We start from the raw sequence: 21,906 nt of genomic DNA on the forward strand, positions 1-21,906 counted from the left end.
CTACTAGGTGCTGTGCTGGGCTCTTAGATGCTTGTTCATTCACCCAAATTTTGACTTAACAAGACTTTGCTGATCACTTACCCATCATTGTACTCTGTAGCTTATGGAAATGTGCTTTAAGGACTACCTGCACCACTTACCTGAGTGGCATCTCATATACTAACTTCTGTATTTTTGTTGCAGTGTTCCAGGCCCTACATAATCCTTACCTTCAAAGCTTCAGGCTTATCGGCAACTACATTCAGGGCATCAGGCTTCCCATCCTCTCCTCCAGCCTACCACCACCCCCAACTACCTAGTGCCTACTCATTATCAGGGTTTTTTTGTTGTTGTTGTTAATTGAGGTAAAATACATATAGCATAAAATGTTAACCATGTTTAAGTATATAATCAGTGCCATTAACTACACTCAAATTGTTGTACAATGATTACTACAATATATCTCTAAAATATTTTCATCACCCCAAACAATAACTCCCCATTTCTTCCCTACTCTAGCCCCTGGTAACCTCTAGTCTACTTTCTGTCCCTATGAATTTGCCTATTTCATATAAGTGGAATCATACCATATTTGTCCTGTTGTGTCTCTCCTATTTCATTCAGCATAATGTCTTTAAAGTTCATTCATGTTTGGAGTAGGAAACAACAATCCAGTCCAGTATTCTTGCCTGGAAAATTCCATGAACAGAGAAGCCTGTAGGGCTACAGTCCATGGGGTTGCAAAGAGTTGGACATGACTAAGTGTACACACACACACATGTTGTAACATGTGTCTGATCTCCACTCTGCTTGAAGGGATTTCATTTCTTTTCATGGCCAAATAATATTCCATTGTGTGTGTGTGTGTGTGTATATATATATATATATACCACAATTTATTTATCCATTTATCCATCTATGGACATTTGGGTTGTTTCTACTCTTTGGCCATTGTGAATAATGCTGCTGTGAGCATTTGCATATAAGTATTTGTTTGAGTCTGTTTTCAGTTCTTTGAGGCATATACCTAGGAATAGAATTTCTGGGTCATATGGTAATTCTACGTTGAACTGTTTGAGGAACTGCCAAACTTTTCTATAGCAGCTGCACCATTTTATATTCCCACCAACAATGCACAAGGGCTCCAATTTCTCCACATGCTCACCAACACATACCACAAACTGTAAATAGCACCTGAATTGGAAAATATACCTTTACTCTTCAGATTGGCTTATATGAAACTAAAGATGGTATCCTTAATTGTACACACTTCAACAATGAAATCTAAGGTGGAGAAACTGAAATGGATTTCAGGTCATAGTGACAACTGAGCAGAAAATCTTTGAAAGAATTGGAGATGATTAGGAAAGAGAGATTGGTGTCCTTTGACACCCTTTCATCGACTGAATTCAAATTTATTCCGGTGACAGCATCTGCAGCTGCGATAGAAAGGTTAACATTTCATAGATCACTTAACAACTCTGCCCATAGCCATTGAAGTGAAGAGGTCAGCAGACTTGGAAGAAATGACACTCTGCCACTCACATTCTGAGTGATTCCTTTTAGCTGATTATTTTAGACCTTTTTGGGTGATACAATTTGGCCATTTCTCCCTATTTTTAAAGTACTCAGGCAATTTAGGCATTTAAATGTTCTTCCATCTGTAAGAGGTTTAATCACTTAGCCCTGCATTTTCAATCTTCTTGAATCAATTGAAGCCTTACAAAATGTTCCTTTTAGCTAAGGTTGGAAAGAGAACAGCAGCAGCTGGGCCAACCCTATTATTTGGTATCAGAATGGAGATCAGAGTTAGTGAGGCAAGTTGGGCCTCAACCAAACCTTTTGATTCATGTTGCAGTGCCTCAAAGTGTGGCCTGGGGACAGCCTGCACCAGGAACACCTGAGGCTGTTGTTTTAAAACAACTCATTCAGAACCAGGGTGACCGATCATCTGGGTTTTCCCAAGACTGAGGGGTTTTCCCAAATGTTGGACTTTCAGTACTAAAACTGGGAAAGTGTCGGACAAACATTCATGGGTCATCACCCCTACCCCAAGTCTACTGAATCAGTATCACTTCTTTCTTATCAATACTGAAGTTTGAGAACCACTGCAGGGAGCAAAGCACTCCACCTCATTCACTCCCCACTGAAGACCACTGCCTACACACACACACAACGCCTGCAGCTGGCTCACTGTGGCACTCACTGCCTTGGCTAAATTGCTTTAACTGACATATAGGTGGCCCTTCTTCTTCATTTGGAAGATGGTGCTTTTAGGGAAATATAATGGCCAAGCAAATATCAGAATCATCACTGTTGCTTGTGTGATCAATGTGTGAGGTGAAACAGAGAGGAGATTGTAGTTCATTCTTTCATCTATTCATTCTAGGAATATTTACTGGAAAAAATGTATAATATATATATGCATGTATATGAATATATATATATTTTTAGTGTGTGTATATATATATGGAGAGAGAGAGTGAGCCATAAGTTCCTCAGAGAAAAGAGCCTAAGTTTAGGTGTGAATATAGGCATCTATGTAGGGATTTATGTCTGGCATGTTCCAGCATACAGATGGAGAACCTCCACTTTCCTAGAACTACAACTACAGTTAGCCTTTCATATCCACAGGTTCTGCCTCTACATATTTAACCAACCACATATTGAAAAATATTTGAAAAAATTCCAGAAATTTCCATAAAGCAAAACTTAATTTGCCATGTGCTGGCAACTATTTGCATGATATTTACATTGTTATTAGGCATCATAACCTAGAGGTGATTTAAAGTATACAGGAGGATGTGCATAGGGCGTATGCCAATACTACACCATTTTATATAAGGGACTTGAGCATCTGCAGCTTGTGGTATCTGCCAGGGATCCTGGAAACAATCCACAAAGAAATATATTATGACAGGAGCTTTGATAAATGTTATGAACAAAATAAAATCGAGTAACATGATTGAGATGGAGAATCTACTTTTGATTGGTTGATAAGGGAATGGTTCTCTGAGGAGGTGACATTTGAGCCAAGCTCTAAATGATAGAAAGCCAGACATTTGCAGGCTGGGAGAGAAATGTTCCAGACAGAGGGAATAGCTGGTACAGGAGCCTGAAGGCAGGAAAGTGCTTAACGTGTTGGAGAAATACAAAGAAAGCTGGTGTGAAAGGAGTGTCGTGAACAACAGGAAGAGTCATATGAGAGAAGTCTGGGGAGGCAGGAAGGGTCTAAATCTGGAGGTCTGGATTTCATTCTTTTTCTGAGTACTCGTTCAGAAAAGATATTGGAAGGTCTGAAGCAGAGCAGTGAGATGGCCAGATTGACATTTTTAAAGATCTCTTTGATATTTTCAGAGAATAAATCATCATAGAGTAAAAGCAGAAGCAGAGAAACCAGTTAGGGGACTATTGGCAGTAGCCAACGTCAGAGGTGGTGGTGGCTTGGAGTAAAGTGACAGGGAGTAGAGAAAAGGACAATTCTGTGTGTGTTTTGGAGTTAGGGTTTTGGTGATGGTCTGAATGTTTGGGTCTAAAAGAAAAGAGAAGACTCGGGGTGTTCCCAAGTCTCTCGACTTGGGTGAGTGGTGAGATCGTTTGCTAAAATGGAAAGACTCAAAGAGGAGTTGGTCAGGTATCAAAAATTCAGCTTTAGACATGTAAAGGTTGAGATGCCTTATAAAATTAAAAATTGAGGTGTCAAATAATCAGATATACATTCTGACTTCTGGGTGATATGAGAGTTGGAGATACAAATTAAATTTTGAGTCAACAGCAGGTAGATAATAGTTAAAGCCCTGTGATTGAGTGACCTTGTCTAGGAAGAGAATGGAACAGAGAAGAGGAAGAGGTTCCTGGACAGAACTGTGGAGCCTCTAACATTTAGAGGTCAAGCAGAGTACTTTGAGTAGTTACAGCAAAGACTTACTTTGCTGGTCAAGTAAACAGCAAAAGAGGCTGAGGGGCAGTAAGGTGTAAGAGAAACCGGAAGAGCATAGTGTCACTGACTCTTAGAGAAAAAAAGTGAGAGTTTCAAGGAGACAGAGTGCAATTATTTCCATTTTATAGGTAAGGAAACTGAGGGATGGGGGTATTAGTAATCTGCCCAACGTCACATAGCTAGTAACAGAGGAGAGGGAGTTAAGCCCAAGCAGTCTGACTTCAGAGTCTATGTTCCAAACCACTATATCTGTGGCTCTTCAACTGTAGTGTTATCAGTCATGTGAATGACTTTTTAACAGATTGCTGAACCCCACCTCCGGAGTTTCTGATTCAGAAGGCCTTGGATGGGGCCCAAGATCTTGCTCCTCTAACAGACTCCCAAGTTATACTGATGCTGCTGGTCCAGAGACCACACTTTGAGAATGACCATCCTTCTGTACATTACCTCGCACATCTTCTATACATTGTGATAACATTGGTATTGCTTGCTTTCTCCAACTGGCTTTGAAAGTTTCTTCCTTAGTTTGTGGGGGAAGAATTAGCATACCATCCTGTCTAGAAGTATCTTAGTAAAGCACCCATATTTCTGACTAGTATAGGAGAGATCAGTTGAGTTCTAGGGCCTGAGGGATGTGGTGGGACTGGAGAAAAAGATGAGCCTACCAGCTCCTTGGTGTTTACCCCACTCCTATGATAGCCTAGATGGGACATTGCTAAACCAATCCAAAGCCTGAGAAGGCAAGTAAAGGCTTCAGGGTAGTCTTGTCTCAGGACTCAAACAAGAGAGGGACTGAACCTAGAGATATCCCTTTGACAGTTGTCACATCCTTCCTCTACACTGCTTATAGTCATCTGTTTCAGCTTTATAAAGGCACTAAGTAGCAAAATCATGCAGGGCAACGGGAGGCAGAAGACTGGAAAAATTGATCCTGGCCTGGGATACACATGCAAAAAAGCCTGAGGGCAAAACTGGCATGCTGTGAAGTCTAAAGGCAGAAAGTTCAAGAGTAATTGAATAATAATAAATGAACACTCACTAGAGGGGGCAAGGACACTGCTGACAGAGGCCCCAGAGAATAGTGATCAGTGTGAGCTCCCAGGAGGTTGCATCAGACCCAGCCCTACCAAACAACCTACAGCCTTCAGCGCTGGAATGACCCAGGCCAGACAACCAGCAGGATAAGAACACAAATCCACCCATTAGCAGACAGAGTGCCTGAAGCGATACTGCGCTCACAGCCACCTATAAACATCCCCCTTGACGCATTGCACACCAGAGGGACAAGACCCAAATCCACCCACCAGTGGGCAGGCACCAGTCCCTCCCACCAACAGTCCTGTACAAGCCTCAGAACCAACCTCACCCACCAGAGGGCAGATACCAGAAGCAGGAGGAACTATGAGCCTCCAGCCAGCAGAAAGGAGACCACAAACACAGAAAATTAGATGAAATGAGATGACAGACAAATGTGTTTCAGACAAAGGAACAAGATAAAACTCCACAAGAACGAATAAATGAAGAGGAGATAGGCAACCAACCTAAAACAGAATTTAGAGTAATGATAGTAAAGATGATTCAAGATTTCAGAAAATAGTAAATGAGCACTTACTGTATGCTGGGCATTTAACATATGTTATCTCTTTTCATCCTCAAAGCAACTTATGAGGTAGATATTAATATTACCCTCATTCACAGATGAGGAAACAGACTCAGTAGCCTAAGGTCACAGCTGCTGCTGCTGCTTAGTCACTTCAGTCGTGTCCGACTCTATGCGACCCCATAGACGGCAGCCCACCAGGCTCCCCCATCCCTAGGATTCTCCAGGCAAGAACAGTGGAGTGGGTTGCCATTTCCTTCTCCAAGGTCACAGCTGCTGCTGCTGCTGCTAAGTCACTTCAGTCGTGTCCGACTCTGTGCGACCCATAGACGGAAGTCCACCAGGCTCCCCCGTCCCTGGGATTCTCCAGGCAAGAACACTGGAGTGGGTTGCCATTTCCTTCTCCAATGTGTGAAAGTGAAAAGTGAAAGTGAAGTCGCTCAGTCGTGTCCGACCCTTAGCGACCCCACGGACTACAGCCAACCAGGCTCCTCCATCCATGGGATTTTCTAGGCAATAGTACTGGAGTGGCTTGCCATTGCCTTCTCCACTAATTCCAAAGCTCTTGTTCTAAAACAGTACACTCTAAAATGATGAAAAAACATTTTCTAGATGACCAGACCACCTGACCTGCCTCTTGAGAAACCTGTATACAGGTCAGGAAGCAACAGTCAGAACTGTACATGGAACAACAGATTGGTACCAAATAGGAAAAGGAGTATGTCAAAGCTGTATATTGTCACCTTGCTTATTTAACTTATAAGCAGAGTACATCATGAGGAACGCTGGGCTGGAAGAAGCAAAAGCTGGAATCAAGATTGCTGGGAGAAATATCAATAACCTCAGATATGCAGATGACACTACCCTTATGGCAGAAAGTGAAGAGGAACTCAAAAGCCTCTTGATGAAAGTGAAAGAGGAGAGTGAAAAGGTTGGCTTGAAGCTCAACATTCAGAAAACAAAGATCATGGCATCTGGTCCCATCACTTCATGGGAAATAGATGGAAAAACAGTGGAAACAGTGTCAGACTTTCTTTTTTGGGGCTCCAAAATCACTGCAGATGCTGATTGCAGCCATGAAGTTAAAAGACGCTTACTCCTTGGAAGGAAAGTTATGACCAACCTAGATAGCATATTAAAAAGCAGAGACATTACTTTGCCAACCAAGGTCCGTCTAGTCAAGGCTATGGTTTTTCCCGTGGTCATGCATGGATGTGAGAGTTGGACTGTGAAGAAAGCTGATCGCCGAAGAATTGATGCTTTTGAACTGTGGTGTTGGAGAAGACTCTTGAGAGTCCCTTGGACCGCAAGGAGATCCAACCAGTCCATTCTAAAGGAGATCAATCCTGGGTGTTCATTGGAGGGACTGATGCTAAAGCTGAAACTGCAATACTTTGGCCACCTCATGCGACGAGTTGACTCACTGGAAAAGACTCTGATGCTGGGAAAGGTTGGGGGTGGGAGGAGAAGGGGACGACGGAGAATGAGATGGCTGGATGGCATCACCGACTCTGTGGACATGAGTTTGAGTGTACTCCGGGAGTTGGTGATGGACAGGGAGGCCTGGCGTGCTGTGATTCATGGGGTCGTGGAGAGTCGGACACGACTGAGCGACTGAACTGACTGTATAAAAAAATGCAGGAGAGCAGCATGGCTTAAGGAAGGACTAGCCTGGAAGACTAAGTAAGGCTGCCAGATCTATCTGAGATAGCCTGTCAGTGCAAGACCCTGGGCCAGTGACTTCTACACTGTCATTGTTTCAAAATCACTAGATTTATAAAAAGACAAACAGTTCATCAATAAGAATACTATGTGTAAGAAGTGTGTGAAATGAGACAGGAAACATGACCAAGAAATGTTTGGCAAGATGCACACAACACACAGCAGCAAAATGGGGGCAAGTGACAAAGTATAGGCACATAAGTGAAGACATTAATGAAGAAAAAGGTCGGCGTTAAAAGATGAGACATCTGGCAGAAGCAAATAGATGAAGGGACTTTATTACATTGGACAACTCTGAGGTCAAGCACCTTCTTTTCTTCTTTTTTTTAAGCTTCTCTGACATTTTAATTGGATATTTAATTCAGAATTGTAAATTCACATGAAGTTGTAAGAAATAATACTTTGTCTGGTTTCTCCAAAGGGTGACATCTTGCAAAATTATAATATTACAATCAAGATGTCAACATTGATATAATGTATCAATCTTACTCAGATTTCCCCAATTTTCTTATACTCTGTGTGTGTGTGTGTATCAGTTCAGTTCAGTTCAGTCGCTCAGTTGTGTCCGACTCTCCGCGACCCCATGAGTCACAGCATGCCAGGCCTCCCTGTCCATCACCAACTCCCGGAGTTCACTCAAACTCATGTCCACAGAGTCGGTGATGCCATCCAGCCATCTCATTCTCTGTCGTCCCCTTCTCCTCCTGCCCCCAACCTTTCCCAGCATCAGAGTCTTTTCCAGTGAGTCAACTCGTCACATGAGATGGCCAAAGTATTGCAGTTTCAGCTTTAGCACCAGTCCCTCCAATGAACACCCAGGATTGATCTCCTTTAGAACGGACTGGTTGGATCTCCTTGCGGTCCAAGGGACTCTCAAGAGTCTTCTCCAGCACCACAGTTCAAAAGCATCAATTCTTCGGTGATCAGCTTTCTTCACAGTCCAACTCTCACATCCATACATGACCACGGGAAAAACCATAGCCTTGACTAGACGGACCTTTGTTGGCAAAGAAATGTCTCTCTGTGTGTGTATAGTTGTATACAATTTCATCACCTGTGTAAGGCCATGTATTCATCATCACAGTCAAGACACTGAACTTCCATCACCACAAAAATCCTTCCTGTGGCCACTGATAGCCAAGCTCACCTTCACCTTTCACCATAGTCCCATCCCCGACCCCTGGCAATCACTAACCTTCTCTCCATCTCCATACTTGGCAATCACTAACCTTCTCTCCATCTCCATACTTTTGTCAGCAATGTCATATAAATGAAATCATATAGTGTGCAAGTTTTTGTGATTGGCTTTTTTTACTCAGTATAATTTCCCTGGAGATTCATTCAAGTTACTGTGTATATCAATACTTTGCTTCTTTCTATTGATGAGTAGTATTCCATGGTATAGATGTATGACAGTTTGTTTAACGATTCAACTGTTGAAGGACATCTGCATTTCCAATTTTTGGCTATTATGAAAAAAGCTGCTATGAACATTCATGCACAGGTTTGAGTGTGAATATAAATTTTCATTTCTCTGGGATAAATGCCCAGAAGTGCACTCACTGGGTGGTTTTATAGTGGCATGTTTAATTTCTTAAGAAAATGCCAAATGTTTTTCAGAGTAGCTGTAGCATTTTGCATACCCACCAGCAATGTATGAATGATCCAGTTTCTCTAAATCTTCACCAGTATTTGGTGGTCTCACTACCTTTTTATTGTCATTGTTGTTCTTAGTCGTTTGAATACGTGTGTAGTGATGTCAGTATTTTATTTTTTAAAAACACAAACTTGAAAGGAGAAGCTGTTTTGAAATTCCTTTGAGATAAGACCTCTTATTGTTTCAGTTTAAGCATCCTGACTGGTTTTGGCTGGGAAGCCATTTTGAACTTTGCAATTAAAGATCTCCACTCATACCAGAGCCAGTAGCCCTAAAACCACAGACTAACTGCGTAGCTTCTATTAGGCCCAAAGAAAAACCAAGCAAGCTACAGGAGAATAATCTGAGGTAATCAGAAGAGCCAGGCAAAGAAGGGATATCAGGAAAGATTTTCCAGGACTATATTCACAAATGGTAACTTCTCCATTTTATTCCATATTCCCCTCTGAGGGGGACAGCGGTATGGTTTACACGCTCCAGGAGAGAACTGAGTTGTAAAGGCAACATGAAGAGAGCTGATTCTGCACATGTATTCTTTTTTTTTTTTAATTTTTTTTATTTTTTTTGGTAATTAATTACTTTTTTATTGGAGGCAAATTATTTTACAATATTATATTGGTTGGTTTTGCCATACATTGACATGAATTCGCCCCGGGTCTACATAAGTTCCCCCTCCTGAACCCCCCTCCCACCTCCCTCCTCCCTTTATCCTCCCTCTGGGTCATCCCCGCATTGCACATGTATTCTTAACTGTGTGTTCAGTGACCTTGTGTTGGTAACTGCCATGGTGGGAGTATTTACACCACAAAAATTGGTAAACACTACAAATCAGAGCACTTTTTAATCCAGGGAATTGGTTGGTAAACATTAATTAACACAATGTTGTGCATTTCTTTCCAAAGCATGTTCTCAATCATTAAAAGGAAGAAGATAAGGAAATATTAATTGAGCACCTACTATATTTGTTAGCTCATATAAGTCTCATGACAACTTTATGAGATAGGTATTATTTTACTCATATTGCAGATTAGAAAAATGAGATTCAAGACATTAAGTTTTGTTTGTTTGCTTGTTTTTGGCCATGCCTTGTGGCTTACAAGAACTTAGTTCCCCAACCAGGGATAGAACCAGGGCCCATGGCAGTGAAAGCACTAAGTCTAACCACTGAACCACCAGGGAATTTTGAAGACATTAAGTATATTATTAATGTTGTATGTCAAGTAAATATCCGAGCCCTAATTCAGTCTTGCTCAATATAGTCTAAGCTCAATACATTGACTCTCTAGAGAGGAGGAGACATTATATATCAGAGAGAAATGATGAGGCAAAACTTAAATATTTTCCTTGATGTTAATTTTCATTTTTTTGGCTGTGCCACATGGTTTGCAGGATTTTAGTTCCCTGACCAAGGATCAAACCAGCGCTCCCTGCAGTGGAAGCACTGAATCCTAACTACTGGACCACCAGGGATTTCCCAACCTTAACATTAATTTTCAAAAAAAAAAAAAGTTAATTAAAAGGAAAAACAAGTTTGCCTCTGGCATTGTGTAGCATATTAGCTTATCTAAAATATATTTATATTCTTATCTAAATTGTATTTACATATATGTAGTCCATCTGTAGTGGACATATTAACTATGGTTTCAGTCTACTTTTTCCTACTTCTCTTCTGGTTCCATTGGAGAACACTCCCCCCTTTCCATATGACCCTAGTAAAGCTCACAAGGGCTCTGGCCTCCCCTGACCACAGGTATAGCTGAGCCAATGAGGATCCTTCTCAGGACCTGTCTTTTTTTTTGAAGTATAATTGATTTACAATGTTGTGCTAATTTCTGGTATATAGCACTGTGGTTCATTTATACATACACATACACATATATATCCTTTTTCAGATCCTTTTCCCTTATAGGTTATTACAAAATATTAAGTACAGTCCTCTGCACTATACAGTCAGTCTTTGTTGGTTATGTATTTTTTATATAGTTATGTATATATGTTAATCCCAAGCTCCTAATTTATCCCTCCACGACTTTTCCCCTTTGGTAACCATATGTTTGTTTTCTATGTCTGTGGGTCTATTTCTGTTTTGTGTATCAGCCATAAAAAAAGAATGAAATCACGCCATTTGTGGCAGCATGAATCCAACTAGAGATTATCATACTAAGTGAAGTAAGTCAGACAGAGAAAGACAAACATCATATGATACCGTTTAGATTTGGAAACAAAAAAATATACAAATGAATTTATATACAAAAAAGAACTAAGACTTGCTTGTTAAAGCTAGAGGGGAAGAGACTCTTTTCCCTTCTCGGGTTGCTTACCTAGGACATTGTGAGTCTGGGGCTCCTATAGCATCATCAGAACTGTTGCAGTCTTGGCTATGTTATTTTCACATGGTGCGCAAGATAGCTTCCTGCAGTAGGTTTCCCAGTTAATTGAGCCAATAAAGTATCATCCCCATCTTCTCTGTGTGTGTGTTCAACTGTTGAGTTTTCATCATTTGTTACCAAGAGTCCCATCTCTTCTGTGACTGTTTCAGCTTTCTATGAATTCTTACAACCCAACTATCTATACTAGCTCAGTTCAATAGAAGGGCAATGAGCCACATTTATATATAACTTTAATTTTTCTAATAGCTACATTTTTAAAATTGAAAGGAAACAGGAGAAATACATTTAACATTTTATTTAAGCCAATATATTTTTAAATTATCATTTTAAACTATAACCAATATAAAAATTCTTAATGAGATGGTTTACATTCTTTACTTTGTCCTGAATCTTTGAAATCTGGTGTGAATTTTATATTTATGGCACAACTCAGTTTTAACTAGTCATATGTCTGTTACTGAATCACCATGGCTACATATTAAACCACACAAATTTATACGTTGGCACCTAATCATATATCATGATGTATTGCTATTTAAATGTTTCATGTGTAAATGTCTAACTTTTCCACCTAACATATAAGCTCCTTGAGAACAGAAATGTCACCTTAAAATTATTTTATGGCCCGCTCCTGGGTATATATCCAGAGAAAACCATAACTAAAAAAGATAGATGTACCCTAATGTTCCTGGCAGCACTATTTCTAGTAGCTAGGATATGGAAGCAATCTAAATGTCCATCAACAAAAGAAAGGTAAAGCAGATATGGTACATATATACAATGGAATATTACTCAGCCATAAAAAGAACAAATCAACGCCATTTGCAGCAACATGGATGGACCTAGAGATTGTTATGCTGAGGAAAGTAAGTCAGACACAGAAAGACAAGTATCGTATGATATAGCTTATGTGTGGACTAAAGAAAAGGCTACAAATGAACTTGTCTACAGAACAGAAATAGAGTTACAGATGTAGAAAATAAACTTGCTGTTACCAGGGGGTAGGGGGAGAGGGATAATATGGAAAATTGGTATTGACACATATACACTACTATATTTAAAACAGATAACTACTAAGGACCTACCGCATAGCACAGGGAACTCTACTCAATGTTCTGTAATGGCCTATATGGGAAAAGAATCTTTAAAAAGGTGTATATGTATAACAGACTTATTTCACTGTACACCTGAAATTAACACAACATTGTAAATCAACTATACCTCAATAAAAATTTAAAAATAAAAAGCATTTGGCAATAAGAAAAAAATTCCTCTACGGCCCTCAAGTTTTACCATGGTATTACACTAAAAAAGTGGAAAATCAAGAGATGCCTGGAGTAACAGAAAAGTTTGGCCTGGGAGTACAAAAATGAAGCAGGGCAAAGGCTAAAGAATTTGCTGAGAGAATACACTGGTCATAGCAAACACCCTCTTCCAGCAACATAAGAGATGACACTACACATGGACATCACCAGATGGTCAATAGAGAAATCAGATGGATTATATTCTTTGCAGCCAAAGATGGAGAAGCTCTATACATTAAGGAAAAATAAGACCTGGAGCTGACTGTGATTCAGATAATCAGCTCTTTATTGCAAAATTCAGGCTTAACTAGAAGAAAACAGGGAAAACCACTAGGCCATTCAGGTATGACCTAAATCAAATCCCTTATGATTATACAGTGGAAGTGACAAATAGATTCAACGGATTAGATCTGATAGACAAAGTGCCTGAAGAACTATGTACAGAGGTTTGTAACATTGTACAGGAGGCAGTGACCAAAACCATCCCCAAGAAAAAGAAATACAAGAAGGCAAAATGGTTGTCCAAGGAGGCCTTACAAATAGCTGAGAAAAGAAGTGATAGGCAAAGGAGAAAGGGAAAGATATACCCAACTGAAAGCAGACTTACAGCGAATAGCTAGGAGAGACAAGAAAGCCTTCTTAAGTGAGCAATGCAAAGAAAGACAAAAACAATAGAATGGGAAAGACTAGAGGTCTCGTCAAGAAAATTGGAGATACCAAGAGACTATTGGTATTTAAAAATACCAAGGTGGGCACAATGAAGGACAGAAATAGCAAGAACCTAAGAGAAGCAGAAGAGATTAAGAAGAGGTAGCAAGAATACACAGAAGAACTACACAAAAACAGTCTTAATGATCTAGATAACAATGATGGTGGTCACTCACCTAGAGCCAGACATCCTGGAGTGTGAAGTCAAATGGGCCTTAGGAAGCATTACTACAAACAAAGCTGGTGGAGGTGATGGAATTCCAGCTGAGCTATTTTAAATCTAAAATATGATGCTGTTAAAGTGCTGCACTCAATATGCCAGCAAATTTGGAAAACTCAGCAGGGGCCACAGGACTGGAAAGGTCAGTTTTCATTCCAATCCCAAAGAAGGGCAGTGCCAAAGAATGTTCAAACTACCACACAATTGTGCTCATTTCACATGCTAGCAAGGTAATGCTCAAAATCCTTCAAGCTAGGCTTCAACAGTATGTGAACCGAGAACTTCCAGATGTACAAGTTGGATTTAGAAAAGGCAGAGGAACCAGAGATCAAATTGCCAATATCCATTGGATCATAGACAAAGCAAGGGAATTAAAAAAAAAAACATCTACTTCTGCTTCACTGACTATGCTAAAGCCTTTGACTGTGTGGATCACAACAAACTGTGGAAAATTCTTAAAGAGAGATGGGAATACCAGATCACTTTACCTATTTCCTGAGAAACCTGTATGCAGGACAAGAAGTAACAGTTCGAACTAGATATAGAACAATGAACTGGCTCAAAATCGGGAAAAGAGTATATCAAGGCTGTATATTGTCACCCTGCTTATTTAACTTACATGCAGGGTACATAATGTGAAATGCTAGGCTGGAAGACTCACAAGCTGGAGAAGATTGCCGGGAGAAATGTCAACAACCTCAGATATGCAGATGGTACCACTGTAATGGGAGAAATCGAGGAGGAACTAAAGAGCCTCTTGATGAGGGTGAAAGAGGAGAGAGAAAAAGCTGGTTTCAGACTCAACATTCTTTGAAAAATTAAAATGGGTCAGTTTTCCAAAAAAAGAAAAAATAAAACGCAACATTCAATAAACTAAGATCATGGCATCTGGTCCCATTACCTAATGGTAAATAGAAGGGGTAAAAGTGGAAACAGTGACATATTTTATTTTCTTGGACTCCAAAATCTCTGAAGATGGTGACTACAGCCACGAAATTAAAAGAAATTAAACTTGCTTCTTGGAAGAAAAACTGTGAGAAACCTAGACAGTGTATGAAAAAGCAGAGACATTACTTTTCCGACAAAGGTCCATCTAGTCAAAGCTGTGGTTTTTCCAGTAATTTTGTACGCATATGAGAGTTGGACCTTAAAGAAGGCTAAGTGCTGAAAAATTGACGCTTTAGAATTGTGTTGCTGGAGAAGACTCTTGAGAGTCCCTTGGACAGCAAGGAGATCAAACCAGTCAATCCTGAAAGACATCAACCCCGAACATTCATTGGCAGGACTGATGCTGAAGCTGAAGCTCCAATAATTTGGCCACCTGATATGAAGAACTGAGTCACTGGAAAAGACCCTGATGCTGGGGAAGTTTGAGGGCAGGAGGGGAAGGGGGCAACAGAGAATGAGATGGTTGGATGGCATCACTGACTCAAACATGAGTTTGAGGAAACTCCAGGAGATAGTGAAGGACAGGGAAGCCTGGTGTGCTACAGTTTATGGGGTCACAAAGAGACAGACACGACTTAGCACGACTGAACAACAGCAATGCTAATAGTAGGCAATAGCATGAATAAGTGATTTGATTGCATTGTAGAATGTGCAGAGGGTTGTAATTCACACTTTAGTAAAGAAATGTGACTGAGAAACATACCACAAGTCCACTGGAGACGTGTCAGGCATCTGCATATGACTGCTGTAAATGTTTCTCTGATAGCAAATTATCAGACCCCAGGCAAAGGAGATAAGGACCAAAGTGATAAGAATGCCTTATGATTCGCAAATGAAAAGTGCTAAATTTAAAGTGTAAAATGAGTATCCTTTTCCACTGCCATTGATGAGAATACTAAAGTACAAGATGAGTGATTTCTACCTCTGGTAATGTGTAACCAGCAAATTATTAGCATCTGAGCAAAGACAGAGGCTATTTATTTTGCCTCATATAAGCCACTGCTTTTCAAAAAAAACAAGGCAGTGGACAGTGTTGGAGGGGGTGTTAGGATGAGGAAAAGGTAGCGGAGAAAAGAAATCAACTTACAGCTTTTTTTCCTAGTGTACATTCTCCATCCCTATTCTATCACACACAGCGCATGCACACACACACACACACACACACACACACACACACACACTCTTTCCATCAATACATCAGTGATTGATTCATCAGAGTTCAAACGAAGTCTAAGATGTCTAGTGCTCCTAAATCTTACTGGACCTCCCCCCGAACACAAATACCCAGCTTCAAATAACCCTTCAGATCAGTTGGTCATTCATTCTTTTCATTCACTCATTTATTTGGTATATGTTATATGCCAGCCACTATGAAGGCTATAAAAATCAAAGATGCAATCTCTTTTCTCACAGAGCTCAATATATTGTGAGTATGTTTGTGTGTTGAGGGGTGGCAATGATGGCAGAGATTATTCACTATATGCTGCATGATAAACACTAAAGAAGGGCTATGTCCCTTATGTTATTATAGAATGTAGTGTAGCAGTTTTTAGAATAAAGTGAAGTTTAAGGCAGTGGTTCTCAAAGTGTGGTCCCTAAACCATCAGTTTCAGCTCACCAGAGAATTTTTTAGAAATGCAAGTTCTTGGGCCTCATCACAGACCTACTGAATCAGAAATTCTGGAGGTGAGAGTCAGAAATTCGTGTTTTAACAAACCACTCCAAGTGTTTCTTATGCATACTCATATTTGAGAATCACAAGTTTAAAAAGAACAAGGCTATGGAATGAAATTTATATATAGAATGTGTATATATATATACGGGCTTCCCTGTGGCTCAAACAGTAAAGATTCTGCATGCAATGCAGGAAATCTGGGTTTGATCCCTGGGTTTGGAAGATCCCCTGGAGAAGGAAATGGCAACCCACTCCATAATTCTTGCCTGGTGAATTTTGTGAACAGAGGAGCCTGGCGGGTTACAGTCCATAGGGTTGCAAAGAGTCAGACTTGACTGAGTGACTAAATTTCACTTTCAAATTTCATTTAAAACCATTGACCTAACCTTAACTGAATGCTTTCAATATGTATTTTAATATACATATATATGTACTTGTAGGTACATATAATATGTCTCTGATAATAGGGGTTACTTCTGGATAAGGGATTAGTTTGCAGGGTAAGGAGGTAGATAATTGAGCCTTTATCTTTCCCTGCATTATTTGAATCCTTTAAGAATATATTCATATATTAATTGAACAACTAAAAAGAAAGAAATGCTATTTTAAGATTTTTTAAGTACTCTGGAAATACAAAGGAAAGAACATTAAATCTTTCCAGAGGAGGTAGCTTTTGAACCAGGCTTTGGGGCTCTCCTAGTCTTTGCTCTACATCCAGCCCTGTGGCTCTCCCATGTCTAGAACATAGCTCAATTTTTTTGTATCCTTGTCCTTTCAGATGACAGAGGCATCTCCAGAGAAGCTACAATGTGATTTCTTAAATAGTAGAGTGGGACACCTATTAGTCCCCCAAACTTCAAGCCTTAGAGAAAGCACTAAGCTAAAATCCTGAGGTGAAGATTGAATTGGAAAGAAAATGTGACTATTCTTTCAATAGAAAGAAACTGCCCTCCATCCTGCGTTTTAACAGCTATGATGCTCTGAGCAGCATATTAGGGTGGATGAAAAACATAAAGCAAAGATCATTATTGATTCACCCTGGGCCAGGCTCATTCAAATTCCAAATGGAAAGGCCTTTAGAGAGCCATCCATGTCCTTGTATTCCAGTGTTCAGTGACAAACCATTTTGGGGAAAAAAGCACGCCCTTTAGAAGGCCAAGCCCTGCATCCCATTGACCTACTCTCTTTCACAGTCTGTTCTGGTTCTTTTTTAGCTGATGATACTAGTGGGAGGTGACAGAGGGAAAATAACAATAGTAAGATTCACCCAGAGCCCCTAGTAGGAACATGGCCTTTTCAAGTTATAAAGATAAATAACTATCCAAGCCACATTCTAGGGAGTTTGTTTCCAGTAAAGTGAATCTGAGGAGAAAAAAATAGTCACATTAACCTCTAACACAGCTTTCCAGGCAAAGGCTTTCATAACTAAGGGCCAATAAAATGATGGCAGGAAGAGGCTCTGTAGAATGGGCCAGGTTGCCCTATACAATCAAGAAGGGTAATGAAGCCAACAGGCTGGGGAGGAGCCCCTATCATTATGATCACTTTCTGACTGCCTGAATATTAGAGAAATGGACAGATGCATCCCAGAGTTAAGTGACTTGATAGACTGTGGAGAAAAGGACAATTGCAAAGTTTCTCTTGCTTCCTAAAAGGCCTGAGATGGAGAAACAACACAACATACTGGGAATTTTGACTTTGGAACCAGGGTTGTTTGTACTAAAAGAGCCTCTGGGGCTTTTGCTATTAGCAGGAGGTAACTCTCAATTAACAGAGAGCAGAAGGACTTAGAGCTTGAAGGGTTCTCCTTGAAAGAAAATTTCTTTGATCCAAGTCATGAATTTTGCTCTGATCTGAGTATTATATAGGATGCTTGCTCTCCGCTAAAGCATGTCAAAGCTGGTAACTGAGCTCAGAAAACTAATTATCACTCAAACGATTTGCCTTAACATGGAGATGTTGAATTTCATCTTTTTTTTGAGATAGATAGTTTTTATCAGGCTAGAAATATTTTTAAATGTTTAGTGGAGACCCACTATGTGCATAGCACTTCTTGATTTCTATAACAAATACAAAGAAATAGATGTTAAAATATACTCTCAAGGAAATTATAGTACAATTCAGGAGGGGCAGTAGAGGATGAGCTGAGTTCGCATACATGATGAGTTAACACTACAATGCAATTCATGATTAACAAAAGCAATTCATGATTTAGTGACAGAAAAATAATACAAAAACGTCAGGATAAAAATAGAGAAACCGCCTGATCTCGGCGCAGAGGTTTGGCGGCTCTAGACCTCGGTGCCGGTTAGACTATGCCGGTCACCGGGAAGAGTTTCCGTCGGCGCCGCGCCGACTCGGAGTCGGAGGAAGACGAGCAGGACTCAGAGGAGGTTCGATTAAAACTGGAAGAGACCCGAGAGGTGCAGAACTTGAGGAAGAGGCCCAACGGGGTGAGTGCTGTTGCCCTGCTGGTGGGAGAAAAGGTACACGAAGAGACCACTCTGGTGGATGATCCCTTTCAGATGAAGACAGGCGGGATGGTGGACATGAAGAAACTAAAGGAAAGAGGCAAAGATAAGATCAGCGAAGAGGAAGACCTCCACCTGGGGACGTCATTTTCCGCAGAAACCAACCGAAGGGACGAGGACGCTGACATGATGAAGTACATTGAGACAGAGCTGAAGAAGCGGAAAGGGATCGTGGAACACGAGGAACAGAAAGTCAAGCCAAAGAATGTAGAGGATTGCCTTTATGAGCTGCCGGAAAACATCCGGGTTTCCTCGGCAAAGACGGAGGAGATGCTGTCCAACCAGATGCTGAGCGGCATCCCCGAGGTGGACCTCGGCATCGATGCGAAAATAAAAAACATCATCTCCACGGAGGACGCCAAGGCCCGTCTGCTGGCTGAGCAGCAGAACAAGAAGAAAGACAGCGAGACCTCCTTCGTGCCCACCAACATGGCTGTGAACTACGTGCAGCACAACCGATTTTACCACGAGGAGCTCAACGCTCCCATACGGAGAAACAAAGAGGAGCCCAAAGCCCGACCCTTGCGAGTTGGGGACACAGAGAAACCGGAGCCTGAGCGGTCCCCTCCCAACCGCAAGCGTGCTGCTAATGAGAAGGCCACGGATGATTATCATTACGAGAAGTTCAAGAAGATGAACAGGAGGTACTAGGGAGGTGAAATGGGGAGATGTGCAGTGTGGGATGTAAATACTGCTGCCCACTCCCTTTACCCCCATGATAAAAGATTTCCCAGACAGAAGCCTGCTCGTTGGCTCGCAGATGGCTCCCAGAACAGACTGTCAGCCCCGCTGCTTACCTGTGGGATTTTCAGGCATTGAATTTGTAACTTTTTGAAACAATGTGTAGTTTTCTTATTTGCGGGCAAACTAGTCTTATGAGAATTATTAAATCTTGTTTGTAAAAAAAAAATAGAGAAACCTCTGTGGATGGGACAAATCAGAAAAGTTTTGGGGAGAAGAAATTAAACGAGGTGTTAATAAGCAAAGAATGAATGCTTTTTGTGTGTCTCAGAGGTTTACTATGAGGCCGAGTACCACTGGCCATTGGTAATTGATCTAGTGCAAAATTATAAAGTAAAAATTTGTCTTCCTTGCCTTTTCATTCTATCCCTTTCCCTAGACAGTGTCTAATACTGCTTAAGTTAGCTAGGAGATAAGGGATAGTATCCAAGTTGTTGCCCTCTATTTAACCCAACTCACCTGTCCTATGTTCACATTTTTCTCAGAATCCACCTTCTCCTTGGAAACGAATTAAAGCTAAGGTGGTTATGATCTTTAAGTCTTAGTGTGATGGTGGTGGTGATTTACTGGCTAAGTTGTGTCTGACTCTTGCGATCCCATGGACTGTAGTCCGCCAGACTCCTCTGTCCATGGAATTTTCCAGGCAAGAAAGAGTATTAGAGTGGGTTGCCATTTCCTTCTCCAGGGTATCTTCCTGACCCAGGGATTGAACCCGGGTCTCCTGCATTGCAGGCAGATTCTTTACCAACTGTGGCTTAGTGTGATACTCTTTCCAAATAGCATTTTGGAAAACATACATTGCAAGCTTACCATGCTAAATTGCACTGTTTAATTTTTACAACAACCTGGTGAGATGTTATATTCTTCCTATTTGTCAGATGAGTAAACTGAGGCCACAGAAGTGAAGTAAACTGAACAAGTTAAATTTATCAGTGAAAATGTCAGAATAGGGAATTTCAAGGGCCCATCCTTCCACCAAAACAGTGTCAGAATCTACTCTATTGGAGCTCTGGAACCTAATCAAATGTTAAGAGCAACCAAGCAAGTGCTTAATCAAGAAAAATCGGGGAATGAATCTTTGTAGAAGAGCTTCGTGACTTTCTACTTACTAACCAACTACTAAGCTAAATTAATAGAAACTTCAATAGCCATGGGCTTCCCTCATAGCTCAGTTGGCAAAGAATCCACCTGCAATGCAGGAGACCCTGGTTCGATTCCTGGGTTGGGAAGATCCCCTGGAGAAGGGACAGGCTACCCACTCCAGTATTCTTGGGCTTCCCTTGTGGCTCAGCTGGTAAAGAATCCGCCTGCAGTGTGGGAGACCTGGGTTCGATCCCTGGGTTGGGAAGATCCTCTGGAGAAGGGAAAGGCTACCCACTGCAGTATTGTGGCCTGGAGAATTCCATGGACTGTATAGTCCATAGTGTCTCAGAGAGTCTGAGCAACTTTTGAGACAGCTGACAACTGAGCGACTTTTACTTTCACTTTTAACTTCAATAGCCATGCAGAACAATGAATATAGAGTTTACAAAATTAGTTCAGAAAAGTCACTAAACAAGCAAACAAGAGCAAACACAAGGAACAACAGAAAACTATGTGGGGCAGGAGAGGGGCAACATAATTTCAAGAGTTGCCATAATAGTCAAAATGTTTAGTGTTCAACAAAAAATTACAAGGCATGCAAAATAAATAGATGCATACATACATAAAAGTAGATCTCATATAAGAAAAAAAAAAGGAATTAATAGAATCTGTCCCTGCAGAAGCCCAAACACTGAACTTATTAGAATAAGACTTAAATCAACTAACTTAAATATACTGAAGAGATAAGGAAAACCATGTATAACGAAATAAAGGAAACCACGAGAATGATGTCTCATCAAATGCTCTCAGTCCCTCAGTCATCTCCGACTCTTTGTGGCCCCATGGACTGTAGCCTACCAGGCTCCTCTGTCCATGGAATTCTACAGGCAAGAATACTGGAGTGGGTTGCCATTTCCTTCTCCAGGGAATCTGATCTTCCCAACCCAGGGAATGAACCCACGTCTCTTGCATCTCCGTCATTGGCAGACAGATTCTTTACCACTAGTGCCACTTGGGAAACCCCATCACCAAATAGATAATATGAATAAAGAGATTGAAATTATAAAAAGGAACCAGATAGGAATTCTCAGGTTAAAAATTATAACAACTGAAATTAAAAATTCACTATGGAGAAGGAAATGGCAACCCACTCCAGTGTTCTTGCCTGGAGAATCCCAGGGATGGGGGAGCCTGGTGGGCTTCCGTCTATGGGGTCACACAGGGTCGGACACGACTGAAGTGACTTAGCAGCAGCAGTAGTAGCAGCAGAGGAGTTGAACAGTAGATTTCAATCAGTTTCAAATAGTAGATTTTCAATCAGATTTCATAGTACTATTTCAATCTACTATTCATTCAAGAAAATGAATAGGTGAAGATAGGACAATTGAACTTAACTAGTCTGAGGAGC

At 40.8% G+C, this 21,906-nt stretch overlaps 1 pseudogene; it reads left to right on the plus strand.

Annotated features, from left to right (window-relative positions):
- The first annotated feature begins 18,412 nt into the window (after positions 1–18,412).
- Positions 18,413–19,549, plus strand: LOC129564401 (splicing factor C9orf78 pseudogene; annotated as a pseudogene).
- Positions 19,550–21,906: the final 2,357 nt, after the last annotated feature.

This window comes from Moschus berezovskii, chromosome X (assembly GCF_049115385.1).
Source record: "Moschus berezovskii isolate FMDL1 chromosome X, NW_MosBer_1.0, whole genome shotgun sequence".
In the NCBI taxonomy this organism is placed as follows: Eukaryota; Metazoa; Chordata; class Mammalia; order Artiodactyla; family Moschidae; genus Moschus; species Moschus berezovskii.